Genomic DNA, 14847 nt, shown 5'->3' with positions numbered 1-14847 from the left:
GTTCAGGTTTTTTAAATGCAAAATTGAAAGAAATACGTCAAGTTGATATTGACCAAATTTTGACCGTATCACCCTTTACGCCAGGTTTTGAAAATACAAGCGGCCTGGATTTCACCCAAAGTTTCGCATCAACAGCGTCGTTATCAAACTTGTACCACAAGCGACACGCCGACTGCCTTGGGGTCATCATCAGTGTGCTCAATGTACCTAAGTTCGCCGATTGCTCCGTTTACAAGAGCGTCCTCTACTTCTACGTTGGTCGTTATCATGTATGACATTCCTCGGCAGTGCAATCCCATCCATCACGGCTGCTCAAGGCATCCTGAGTATATGCTACATCATCGTTATTGCGATGGGATAACCGTATTGCGTTCGGTACATTCTCCATGCACCATTAGACTGTCCGAAAGCTTGGTCTCATCATCTGACAACGGCTCACCATTTCTGATCTTTGTGAGTATGGAGGAAAACTCAACATCGGTTTGTCGCAGTGTGATCGCACGGTAGTTGCAGCAATCCAACTTGTCGCCCTTTTTGTAGATTGGGCATACGACACCTTCCATCCACTCCTCCGGTAATATCTCCTCCTCCCAAATCTTGGCAATTACCCAGTGCAGCGCTCTAGCCAGTGCTTCACCACCGTATTTTAATAACTCACTTGGTAGTTGATCTACACCAGTTGCTTTGTTGTTCTTCAGCCGACCGATCTCCTCCTCAACTTCTTGAAGATCAGAAGCCGGTAGCCTGTCGTCTTCTGCGCGTGCTCCAAGGTCTGTTGCCGTGCCACCTTCATTTTCTGCTGCTTCACCGTTGAGGTCCTCGTCATAGTACTGCTTCCACCTCTCAATCACCTCACACTCGTTCGTGAGAAGGTTACCGTCCAAGTCCTTGCACATATCGGCTTGCAGCACGTAGCCTTTGCGTGAACTATTTAGCTTCTCATAGAACTTCCGTGTGTCATTTACGCGGTACAGATTTTCCATCGTCTCGCAATCTCATTCTTTCTACTGACGCTTCTTCCTTCGGAAAACCGAGTTTTGTCTGTTCCACGCTTGTCTGTATCGCTCCACATTCAATCTCGTGCGGTGTTGCAGCATTCTCGCCCGTGCTGCATTCTTCTCCTCTACTAACAGTTTGCATTCGCCATCAAACCAGTCATTTCTTCGGTCCGGGATTGCAGTACCTAGTGCCACTGCAGCAGTACTACCTATGGCTGAACGGATGTCCCTCCAGCCATCTTCAAGAGAAGCTGCGCCAAGCTGCTCTTCCGTGGGTAGTGCAACTTCCAGCTGCTGCGCGTAGTCCTGGGCAACTCCGGCGTCCCGTAGTTGCTCAATGTTGGGTCGCAGCGTTCAACTTCGACGGGTGTTATGCACCGTTGAAAGTTTTGAGCGCATGCATACTGCAACTAGGTAGTGGTTCGAATATATGTTCGCACTGCGGTACGTGCGGACGTTGATAATATCGGAGAAAAATTTCCCGTTGATTAGAACGTGATCGATTTGGTTTTCTGTGTGTTGGTCAGGTGATCTCCAGGTGGCTTTGTGGATATCCTTGCGGGGGAAAAAAGGACTTCGAACTACCATACCCCGAGAGGCTGCAAAGTTCATTCATCGTTGGCCGTTGTCGTTCGATACGGCATGTAGGCTGTTTGGCCCGATTGCCGGTCTATACATTGTCTCCCGTCCTACCTGAGAGTTCATGTCGCCGATGACGATTTTGACGTCCCGTTGCGACGTCAACACTCAACAGTTTTTATATTATATTGTTTATGTCCTGCTTGCCACAGTGACCCCACCGTGCCTAACAGTGTGCCATGCTGTGTTTCAGCACAGTGTGCAGAGTTGATTACCCCTTCGCTAATTATACAGAATTATGGATACAAATATTCTATCGTAACATCTTAAAGGAAGTTTGAAGCGTTTCAAGACAGTTCCATTAATTTCAAGGCAGTACCAAGAACTTCAGGAAACTTTCGAGAACTTCAGGAAAGCTAAGGAAACCACAGGCAGGTTCACTAACTTCAAGTTAATTGCAGGAAATTTAAACTTGTTCCAAGGGCCTAAGCAAATTTTCGGAAACTTCAGTTTTGATAACATCAGAGAAGTTCCGTAAATTTCAAAGCAGTTTTGAGAACTTTTGAAAATTTAAGGAACTTCGAGGTAAATCCATTAGTTTAAGACATCTGCATAAACTTTTAAGCCAATGCCGGTGGTGTAGTGGTAAGCGTGACTGCTTTCTCATCCCAATGGGTCTGGGTTCAATCCCAGTCGAGGTCGGTGGGATTTTTCTAAGGCTAAAAAATCTCTTCCTTCGGAAGGGAAGTAAAGCCGTTGGTCCTGGCCCATATGTGTTGAATGGGTGCGATATCCTACGCAGGTTTGGAAGCTGCCTTCCTGAACATTCGATTGCGGTGCGGTCAATGGATGGCAATCGATGTCCGTCGATGATTGGCACTAGATTGCGGTACAGAGACCGACGTTAAATAATGGAAAAAAAAAAAAAAAACTTTTAAGAATTTCTGAGACCTTCAGGGTTCAAGAGCCGTTTGATTAACTTTGGAGAAGCTTCGAGAACCTTGTGGAAGATCGAGAACTTTGCCAAAGTTGTAGGAACTTGCATGAAGTTCCGAAGTATTATGAGCTCCGATAATTTTTGAGATAGTCCGAAAACTTTAGAAAAATTGCTAGATCTTTACGAGAGGGCCGACACATTTAAATTTCATTTGTAGATACTCAACTAATATCACACTAGCGAATCAATCTACGATCTTCTTTCATTTCTCGCATCTACTTGCATCACGCAATCTACAATCTTCTTTTTATCTATTCAGCGCAAAAACGCCATTTTTTCCTGCATCGTAGGTAGATCGGATCTTCAAGAAAGTTCCATAATTTACACGATGATTTCCGGCAAAGTCAATACACGTCAGGAAAGTCCAGAGATTTTCAAGAAAGATCCATTCAAAAAGAGATAAATTTAGGAAATTAACCATATAAAGAAGTTCCGATGACTTCAGGGAAGAACTGCCGAGTTAAAAATAATTACCAGAAGTTCCGGGAACGTAGCAGAAGTTCCGGGAGCTTCCCAGAAGTCCAGATAACTAGCCAGAAGTCCATTTCTCATAAGTCCGGAGAAGTTCCGGGAACTTCCCAGAAGTCCAGATAACTTACCGGAAGTCCATTTCCCAGAAGTCCATTTCCCATAAGTCCAGAGAAGTTCCGGGAACTTCTCAGAAGTCCAGAGATCTTCCCAGAAATCCAGAGAATACCCCAGAAGTCCATTTCCCAGAAGTCTATTTTCCAGAAGTCATGAGAACTTCCCAGATGTTCAGGGAACGTCTAAGAAGTTCAAGGAACTTTCCAGAGGTTCAAGGAACTTCGTAGAAGTTCAGGGAACTTCCCATACATTTTAGGACTATTCCAGAAATATCCTCAGAATAATAACGAGAACTTCAGGGACGTTTCAAGAACATCAAAGAGGTCCTTAATTTTTTTAGGAACTTTAAAGATGTTCCGAGGATTGATATCAAATACCGAGGATTTCATGAAAAGACTGCGGGATAATAAGGAACAAGATCTGAAAACTTCTATAAAACTTCGGGTACTTCAGGCAAGCATCGTAAAGTCCACGATGGTTCAATCAGCTTCAACAAAACTGCAGGAAATTTTAAGAAGTTCTAATAAGTTCAAGGAAGTCATCAAAACAGAGAAGTCCACAGAACTTGAGAAAAACTGTGAATATTTAATAAATCTTTCAAGAACCTCGGTCAAGCTTGGTCCAGAAATCTTTAGCATGCTCAGAAATCACAAGGGCAGTTCCAATAACTTCAGGATAATACAGCATTTCGGGGAAGTTTAAAGATCTGTAAGGGTTAGTTTCAATTAATTCTGAACGGCTCCATGAATTCCTGGAAAATTTCGAGACACTTTGAGAGTTCTGGACATTTCAGGAAAGCCGAAACAACTCCAAAGAAATTTTGGAAACTTCACACATCTTTTGCAAACTTTACAGAAGTCCAGCAATTTTCAGGAAAGATCAGAGATGGTCAATGAACCTCAGTTCAGTTTAATTAACTTAACTAGAAACATAAGTTCTGAGATCTTCATGAAAGTCCAGAGAACTTCAGAGAAGTATTGAGATTTTTTGGCAATTTCATAATTTCAGGGATATTCCGGTTACTTGAAGGATGATCAGAGAACTTCAGAGCAGTTCCATTAATTAATTACAGGAAATTCCATGAATCGCAGGAATGTTCCAAACTTTTTAATAATATTTCGTAATCTACTTTTGTAGGTATGAGCTTCCTTTAGTTACAATTATGGACGCTCATTTGAGAAGGCGCTCGGATTTGAGGTGGGCGGGAGCCAATGCTGTAAATTCTCAAAATCAATTGAAAATATTTGATGGAAATAAGAAAAGCAGCTATCCGGTATCAATGAGACCTCCTTCGAATGGGTGATATCACTTTGCTTAGTCATTTGACGAAAGCATGGATCATTCACATTTGAGAAACGCTTGATATCAATCAATTGGATGTAACCTACACACAAACAGAGCTCTCGTCGACATTCCGACGAAAAAACTAAGACAACCTGACTTCTATCAGACCCCAAATGTTCCGATATTTACCCAACCTGACCCACACAATTGACCATTCCGAACCATTTTTCTGAGACTGCCGTATATCAATTGATAGTGAGTGACTCAATTGACAGTGACAATGAGGTTCATTTGAGAAAGTGGCTCTTCAAATGATGGGTATGAGAAAATTCGATGAGCAGAATTGATTGAATAGTTGTATTGGTTCATCTTCAATCGAATGATATTAAAATTAATAGCACAAAGATCTCACATCACTTTCAGTTATGGAAACTCAGAAAAGTTCAAATAAGCTCTTGATTCTACAGAAAAACTCAGAGATTTTATGGAAACCTCAGAGAGATCGGAAGCATGTCAGGGAGCTTCGACGAAGTGCAGGGAGCCCCACACTTATCCAGAGAACCTAAAAATAGTTTAGGTACATCCTGAAAGTTATACATATAGTGGAAAAGCTCAATAAAGGGCCCAAAAGATGATCAGAATCCCTCAAAGAAATAGGAGATTCATCAAATAAATTAAGCAGGCTATAGAACAGAAAATGTTGAAAAAAATCCAAACAATCTCGAAAGAAATCCTCTTCACTGGAAACCTCTGAGTGACTAAAATATGTACAAAGAACTCCAAGGATCATTTGGGCATTAGACTATTATTCACCGGGTCACCCTAGTGCCTAGTAAGGAGACAATGCGAGGGACTGTAGCGAGGAGAATGAATTCACGTATTATGATTTTAAATGAAGATATTTATAATTTTCGTACGCTTTGACATGTGTGATAGATTCGAAGGAAGCGAGGTAGAGGGGAGAACTTGTTAGCAGTTGCGGCTGTGGCACTTTAACTTACCCGGTGTGTCCGGACGCGTCGCCAAACCATCGGAACCAATTTGGCTAAGTAGTTTTGTTGGTAAGTATATGCTCATGTAGGGAGGTGGGAGGCACAATCATTAATCTTGTTCCGGTTGTCCAGCTTCGCAATGGCAGTCAATTTCGGAGATTGGATGTCTCAGTTATCATTTTGACAAATGATTGGAACATTTTTATCAATCCTCGGTACGAACAAGCACTTCGTGTTTGGGTTTTTGCGATGTTGCTGTACAATCATTAATAATGAGGAAATTTTCGCTTGGCATTCCTGCATCAACATTTATGCTTATATGGTTACCAATATCACTAAAAGTAAATGAGAAACTCCTTAATTGCAGACATGCGTTGAAGAGTAGTTACAACCCTTCTTCAACAGTGAAACCAGTGTGCAATAATTCCACTTCGTCCCATGAAGAGTGCTCGGGATGTGATATTACATGTACGAATTTCCCAGTCTCCCTAACTCTACGTCAAAAATTAACTACTCTACGTAAAACAGCAAGCAGGAAATGCACTTTTCATCACATAACACGGCTGTCACCATGCTGCGGGATGACGGAACCACATTTTAAAAAAATTTAATTAAATTTAAAATTTTATGAACACGCCTTCAGCTGCAAATGGCTTTACGACCAACAGCAGCATCCATTGAGCATTCAGTGCGACAAACGACCTCGTTGGAATTTCATAATTTTAATTGTTATATGACATTGGATGGTTGGTACCCAGCTTCCGTTTGTCCGAGAGTTGAAATAACTAAATTCGTAAAGCTTACTCACTTGTCGAAACTAATGTGATGATACTATCCACCCGAACCATACGCCAATTATCTTCCCACTACCACTTGACTACTCCGGCAACTACATCGACAATTTTGTTCAGTTCGAAGTACAGGGAAAGATACTATCGACAGCGTGCTTCTCTGTTGATGACTTGCTGGCTGCAACTTGTGCATCGAGAATTAATTAAAAAACTTTTCTCACTCCTCGGCGAGAATCCTTAAATGACGTGCTGCGCTTGTAACCGCTTGTTTCCGTCTCAATTGGGTGCCAGTTGGGGAATTTACTTGCTTCTTCGTTCTTTACAAAGAGACCTTTGTGCACATTATTGTGGAAAGGAAACTTTGACTGACGTGACTGGACTCGTTTCGGGCTATTTCAAGTTTTGTTTAAGTTGAAGTTGGTTATACTAGTGGGGTCCATGAAACAAATGGAAATTGGAATGATTTGCTCAGGGCAAACACAGTTTTCATTTAACTCTTTTGCTCATAGCTATTCAGATTTCCTCGATAAAAACAGATTCAATGGAACATAACCCGTCAGCCAGAGTCGCTAACATACGTGCCTTCCGATTGCTGACAAGCTGCTTGTGAACCTACTTGCAACATTTGGGCATGCTTACAATTAGTGATTCCTACCCGGGACATCCCGGGAAGTTTAAAAGAATTAACATTTCAAGAGCCACATGTAGGCCCTTTTCTCATCAACCGAGGGTCGCTCACGCAAACCAACAACATCATCAGGAAGGGGAATGTTTCCCCTACCCGTCATATGGGTGGCGAGAAAAGGGCATAAGAAGGTTTGTTTACAAAAAGCTTGTATGCCCTTTTCACATGTTGCTCTTGATTTCCCGTTTCCGAGGAACACTTTCTCTGGTTCGCTGATTCGTTCCTAGATTGGCTTAAAGGCTAACTAAAAGTATATTGGTACGCCCCTCGCGCGCCGCTAGCACGCCTCTAGTGTTGGGAATCGAAAATCTTTGACAGTGGTTTGTTGACACTTCTATAGAGAACAACTGGTGCAAGTTTGATCGAAGTAGTCGACCGCGTTCAGAAATAACGCCAATTGGAACTCGAAAATAGTGTGCACAAACACCTGGAAAATCCAGTGTGGTCCGGTTCCAAGCTGGCTAAAGTGCTGAAGATGCCGAAAACAACAGTTTGTCAAGTGCTAAAAACCTACAAGGAAACCCTGAGTGTGGAAAGGAATCAGCGGACCTACGAAAAAACTGGAACCAGGGATCGTCAGCTGCGCAGCAAGGTGTTGAGGTGCGTTAAAGCCAACCTCGGTCTTTCGATCCGAGATGTGGCCAGAAGGTACAATGCCAACTTTCAAACGGTGAGGAACATCCTGCCAGGAAAGGATACAAGTCGTACAAAGTCAGTAAACATCCGAACCGACACATGAAGCAGAATTCCGTGGCCAAAAATCGTGCAAGGCTGTTGTGCGACCGTGTTTTGACCAAACACAAGGGCTGCACTTTGATCGATGACAAAACATACGTCAAACTCGATTTTAAGCAGCTTCCCGGTCAAAAGTTTTACTTCGCAACTGGACGTGGGGATGTGCGGGAAGATTCAAGTTTGCCGACAAGTTCGCGAAAAAGGCCATAATTTGGCAAGCGTTTTGCAGTTGTGGCCTGAAAATGGAACTATTCGTCACATCCTCGACCATGACATCCCAAGTTTACATCGAAGAATGCTTGAAAAAGCGTGTATTGCATGTATTCATCCGCAAGCATAGAGGAAAAGTCATCTTTTGGCTCGATTTGGAGGAGGTTCTGGAGTGTTATGCTGCCAACCAGATCGATTTTGTCCCCACGCTAATGAATATTCTGAATTTCCAGGTATTTCGACCAATCGAAAACTACTGGGCAATTTCAAAGCAACGACTACGACAAAACGTAGGGGGGGGGGGGGGGGGATGGGCAGTCAAGGACATCCAGCAAATGCGGGCAAAATGGAAGAAATGCGCTGATTCCGTGTCCGTTTCTACTGTGCGGGCGCTGATGGGCTCCATCAAGAGGAAGGTTTGGTATTTCGTTCGAACTCGAGAAAAGTAACCATTTAATTCTGTTACTTTGAAGTTTAAATAAAAGTACTGTAAAGCAACCATTAATGGACTTTTTAAATCCCATTATCCAAGGGGTAGGTCACTACGCACTCCAATCTTGGGTCAACATTTTTTTCAGTGTGCCGAAAATTTACCCCTGGTGTGCCGCTGGTGTGCCGATTGTGCCGGCATAGAGCAAGCTGTGATTTTTTAAAATACGTATTGTATGGTATATTTGGCAACCCGGTATTTCTGACAACTTGACTGTTTAGGGTTTCAATCGCAACGGCCCCGAAAATGTCGAATATCGTGCTCGATAAGGATTCCTTCTACCGACGAATAAAACGCCTCTACGCCAGCTGGAAGTAACCAGAGTTTTCCCATGACGATTCGCTGCAGAAGGTGGATTGCATTCTGATGGCGATCGGCGTAGACGAGGAAACCATCTTCAACAAATCAACCTCGATGAAGACTTCGCTGCTGGGATACAAGCTGACCGATACAATTACAGTGCTGGGCGAAAAGTCAATATTTTTCCTGACCAGCACGAAGAATGTTGATTTCCTGAAGTAGATCGAGAAGGACGGTGAGGAGGTCGGCGGTGAAGCTATTGGTTCGGCAAAAGAACGACAAAGAAAAGGACAATTTTGAAAAGCTGCTGGAGGCGATTAAGGGATCCAAGGATGGCAAACCCGTTGGAGGTCTTCTCCAAAGAAAACTGCTCGGATGAATTCTGTGAATCGTGGCGAGCCTTCATCAAGAACAAGAACTTCGACACGGTGGACATCAGCGTCCCAATCGAGTACATTATGTGCTCCAAGTTGGACTCCAAGGTTATCACCATCAGACAGTAGAAGTATTCAACAAGTACTTCAAGGATCACATCATGGAGATTATGGATGCTGATAAGAAAGTAAAACATGCCAAACTGTCGGAGGGCATCAACAGGCTCTGACGGGCAAAAGGTACGACTCCGGTGTGGATACCAACTAGTTGGACATGTGCTATCCGGCGATTATCCAGTCGGGTGGCAATTACAGCTTGAAGTTCAGTGCATTCAGCGACAAGAACTATCTGCACTTAGGATCGATCATCTGTGCTCTGGGTGCGCGTTACAAGTCCTACTACTCCAAACTCGTCCGAACGTTGCAGATCAATCCGACGGAAACGATTCAGAAGCAATACACCTTTCTGCTCAATCTGGAAGAGAAACTGCTGAAAGCGATGGTTCCGGGCAAGAAGCTCTCGAGGGTTTTCGACGTCGGAATGGTTTATACCAAGAAGAAGGATCCCAAGCTAAGACGTTCGGTTTTACCATCGGTTTGGAGTTCCGGGAGAATTCGATCGTAGTACATCAACAAGTGAAAATCGGTTTAAAAAGTAAGTTAATTAGGTTGAGTTGAAAGAATAACATTTTCGTGTGATTGTGCCGTGAAAATTTGTTTGGTATTGTTTAAATGAATTTGGTTTGGTAGACGACCAATTGACCGACTTTTTTTTTGCGGCACAATCACACGGAATTTGTTTTTGCTTCCACTCAACCTACTTAACTTTTATTTTTATTACAAAAATCGTATTAAATGACACATATCCGGGAAAAAAAAAACTACTCTTTTACTTAATTCTAATTGAAACCGAAATCTCACTTCAAATTTACATACGTTGAATCGGTGATAAGGACACTGTTTTTACCCTTCATCGCCATCGAAGCATATCCATCGTTGCCCTAGTAGTTGAACCAGGAGTTCTTGATTAGCCAGTAATCTTCTCCTTTGAGTTTTCCGTATCCAATCGCCACCACTGCATGACCCAATCCATCCAAATTGTTCTTGTATTCCGGATCGCAGTACATTCGATTTGCGTACTAGCTGAAATACTTGTGACCGGCATCGATAGCAATCGACAGCCCTAGAAAGCCAACATTTCCAATTTAAATGTGAACCGAGAAGTGAATTGCTGGTCTGTGTTCCTCTAGTATATTCAATAAGAGTATGTTTCTGAAATACACGGTCAAACAGCACATAATGTTGTGAACAACTTCAATGACAGCTGTCCAGCAGTGCTCCCATTTTATTTAATGAACAATCCAATGCCTACGAGATTGTGCCGAAGGTGTGCTAAAGGTGTGCCGAAGGATGTGCCCAAGCCGTGCCGAATCTACTTTCGGCACACTGTGCTGAGTGACTTACCCCTTGGAATTACCGGTCTTTTTGTGCGTACCAATTTACTTATAGTCAGCCTTTAGGTACAAATTCAGCCATGATGTCCCAAATCATTTCATTGAAATATCAACACATCCAGCTGATTCTAATGGTCGCCAGTCGATGCCGGAAATAGCAGCACTAATCGCAGCATACTCGGCTCGACGGAAATCCAGTGTACGATTATTTTCAGAACAATCCTCGAACACGATTTGCGCTGGGAGGTTCATCAGAACGTCTAAAGCAGGGTGGTCAGCATCAAGAAAAATCAGAGATTCTATGGCCAGAGTTGCAGCTTCGTTAGACAGAACAAGGTCTAGAAAGCGATCGTTCCTATTCGATGCACCGTTGATCTGCGTGAGGCCATGTAAAGCGAAATCGTCGACAAGTGTTGAACTAGATAGACCTTTCGTTCGACACCGTAGCAAAGGCTGGTTATAATCTCCGAGCTGCAGAGCATAGTCATTGAATTCCAAATTGGAAGCAATAGCACCGACAGAGTTCACATGGTCCTGAATACTAATGACATCGTTGTGGCGGTCAGGAGGTAAATAGATCACGCCTACACGAATAACTCGACTTGGTGTCTAACCCAAAGTTGTGCTAGAGAATCGGAAACAGGAGTCGGATCGATATAGCCTCCAAAGCTTCTAAATGCCTGAGCTTTATTTTTCGTGCTGCAAAAGAATTATCGGATATCCACTGATTGAAGACCCGGTATTGTTCCTTAGTTCGCTCTACATTGGAGTATGCAGTTGTGTTCTGGGCACCTAACTATTAGAACAGCACACAGCAAGTAGAAACTATCCAACATCAGTTTATTCGTTTTGCTCTTCGGCGTTTGCCTTGGAAGGATCCATATAATCTCCTTAGTTATGAAGATCGTTGTAAACAAATTGAGCTAGACCTTCTGGAGGTTAGTAGTCATTCATCAATCATTTTTTTTTATTTGAAGGGTGCGCGCAGCTAGCCACAGCAAAACACAACCCCCCCACGCCGTGAGAAATCCAACCAGCCACTGGCCACTCGTGGCACTGTTGTCGTAGCGGTGATAACAAATGTAAACAGCTGTCAAACGCGACTCGGTCTACGGCTTCAGCGGTCTACGGTCCATTTACAATTGTTCACGGGGCGTGGGGGTTGTTTTAGCTTCGTTAAAATCTCTAAAAAACTACTAAATGCAACATCTTTTTAAGGGCTTCATGTAATGATATCTACAGACAGTCTGGCAGGTTTGATCTAATCCTTGAAAGCCTTTTTTTTTAACTACAAGAAACTCTTCTATCCTAACCAAACTAGAATTTCTGCAGCCTGATATGGTTGGTTCAGCGCGCTAGTCAGTCAATAAAACACAGATACAAATGTAAATAATTGCAAAAACCAACAGATTTAGTAACGAAAGAAGTTCCAGAGCCTATGGGCTGGATATAGTGAAACACAGATAAATCGAAAAACTACAAGCTTTTCGTAAAATCATCACTTGAAAAATATTGTGATCCGCCTGTTCTGGAAAAGTTTGGTTTCATGCAGAAACTTCAGCAACCGCTTCTCAGAATCATCTTCGTTGCGTAACGCCGTAAAAAGGCTTGTGGAATCGATTCCGTATTTCGTCTTGGCCGCTTCAAATTTTCTGCAGTGCAGAATAATGTGACGAACGTCAACAACGGTCCCTCAGCATTCACATGCTGGCGGAGCTGTTTTCTTCAGCAGAAATTCATGCGGAACCCTAGTATGACCAATGCGCAGACGAGTGAGTATGCGTTGATCGGCAGAGCTGTACTGATCGATCGACTTCTTCGTTTCCCTTTTGACTTCCTTCAGCTTCACATCTGTCAATTGTGCCCAACGTGCTTCCCATAGCTGACGAAAGACTTGGTTCATGTTTTTGATGAAATCACCCAACAAACATTGAATGTTGAATAAGAGCTTATTCAGGCAAAAATAAGCTTCTTCAGCCAAAAAATGGCCTTTTCAGCTGTTTATCAACTCAAATTATTTGTTGGGCAATCCTTGGTACGGCGACGTTGATTGGTGGACTGTTTCGTGCTTCACTGGCTAGACGGTCTGCTTCTTCGTTACCGCGAATTCCGGCATGACCGGGGATCCAACAAAGGTGGATCGTCCGTCCACGTAGTAAGCGCTCGACAGCTGGCCGAATCAGACAGAATTATAACACATTCGAATGATGCTCTTGCAGCGATGACGGCCGACTTGATTGCAAAGGCCTCCGCCGAAAACACGCTACATTGCTTGCTGAATGCTGCTACTAAATACACCTGCTCCAACTATGTTCTCGCATTTAGAACCATCCGTATAAATAGCCAAAGCACGGTTAAATCGGTTAGCCAGCAACTCCTGCGATGGGACGCACTGTATTCGGGGGATCCGCAGCTTCCGTTTCAAATCCCAAACAATATGCGGCTTGGGTTCATACCACTCTCGGTTGGCGAGACGTGTTCGTACAGCGATGTTTGGAAGCTCTACATCAATCGTCGCCAGGCGATCGGACGCTCGTTTCACAACTGGAAGATCGATATTCCTGGAATCCTTCTCCATCAAACGAATTGCAGCACGAATTATGGCTTGCATAACCATTAAATCGAATGGAAAAGTGCCTGCTTCAGCCATAATCGCTGGAATCGGACTGGTGACGTACGCCCCTGAGGCGAACCCGACCATCCGGTTGTAGATGGGTGCAAGAGTCTGCACCACCGAATCCTTCGCTCTACTGACGAGCCGAATACCGTAGATAAGTCGCGACGTGACGATTGCTGATCCGATACACAACAGAGAATCGCGTTGCCCTCGTGGAAGTTTAGCCCCGATCATCTTCAAGATCCGCAGTCTAGAGTCACACGTGTTTTTGACTACCTTGTAATGGTGTTTGAAGGACAGCGACCGGTCAAGGTTGACGCCAACAACTTTCAGTTGATTCGTCCTCGGCACAGCTGTACGGTGGATGAATATATCGTTGCTGGGTTCTCGACGGGCGTTGGGACTGCCGTAGAAAATTTTTGATTTTGTTGCGGAAATTGTGAAGCCGACGCTTTTCGATCATTTGTTGACAGCTTTCACTGCAGCCTGTAGATCTCTATACAGAGGACGCTCCTTACTCCTCCGTACCACCAGCAAAATATCGTCCGCATAGAGAAGCACGGCAACAGTATGCGGCACCACTCTGAAAATCGGCTGATCGCTATAAGGAATAACGTGACAGACAACACTGACCCTTGGGGGACTCCGTTTTCCAATGACATTTCACCCGATAAATGTTCTTCCACGTTCACCCGGAAAGATCTGTCGGTGAGGAAACTGTTCAGTACGTTGAACATGCGCCCACCCATCTGCCACTTACGCAGAGTGCGCAAGATACCGTACCACCAAGTGGTGTCGTCCGATTTCGACAGATCAAGCGATGCAATCAAGCAGTGTTCGTCCCGATATGGCAATGACCTATCCAACTCCACCAAGTATGTATGGACGCCTCTCCCAGCTCTAAAGGCGTGCTGCCTCTTATCCAGTCGTCCATTCGACTCCAACTCAGTCGTCAATCTGCGGTTCACGATACGTTCGAACACTTTTGCGATGCAGTTGGTCAAAGTGATAGGTCGGAAGCAGCAGGTCCAGATTCAGAACAGTTTGGCTTCGGAATCTGAACTATTATTCCGGTTCGCCAGCTGATAGGGTAAACGCCACTACGCCAGATTCTGTTTAGAAGTTGCAACAGCGCGATTTTGACGGATACAGGCAGCTCATCCAGGGTGAAGTCCGCGTTATATATCTCGTCGTTGTCCGGAAGAAAATCCACGCGATCCCGTTCCGCTCTTTCCTTCGCTGTTTGAAACAGTTGGGGATAGCTTGAGGTTGCTGATCTCTCACAGTAGTGCTCGGCCAGTTCTTCTGCTATTTCTTCCACTTTCTCCGTGTAGCCATCGGGTCGCTTGATAACCGCCTTGCTGTATTGTCGTTTGCCTCTCAGGGTGTTCATCGTCTGCCACATTTCTGCCGTTGTGCTGCTAGGTGATATTTTTCCGACAAAGTCCTCCCACGAATGCTCCTTAGCTTCCTTCACTGCCTTCTTAGCCGCTGCCTCCGCTTCCTGGAACTGCTTCAAAACATCCGCTGTGTCCGATCCTGCTGTTCTGCTGCGCTTCAGTGCTCTCAGAAGTTTTCGACGCCGCTTAATCGTCGTTTTCACTTCCGGGCACCACCACGGTACCGATTTGGAACCAACTCGTCCTGATGTTCGAGGAATGCTAGCGGTTGCTGCTGATAATATCCGATCTACGAACTCATCAACGTCAATCTCGTCATCCGGTTTGATGCTGCTGGAAGCCATCTTCTTCGCTTC

The sequence above is a fragment of the Ochlerotatus camptorhynchus genome, unplaced genomic scaffold, assembly GCF_037179485.1.
Source record: "Ochlerotatus camptorhynchus isolate MF236.1 unplaced genomic scaffold, CSIRO-AGI_Acam_v1.1 ptg000092l, whole genome shotgun sequence".
Classification (NCBI taxonomy): Eukaryota; Metazoa; Arthropoda; class Insecta; order Diptera; family Culicidae; genus Ochlerotatus; species Ochlerotatus camptorhynchus.
Note: the sequence above shows the minus strand (reverse complement) of the source record.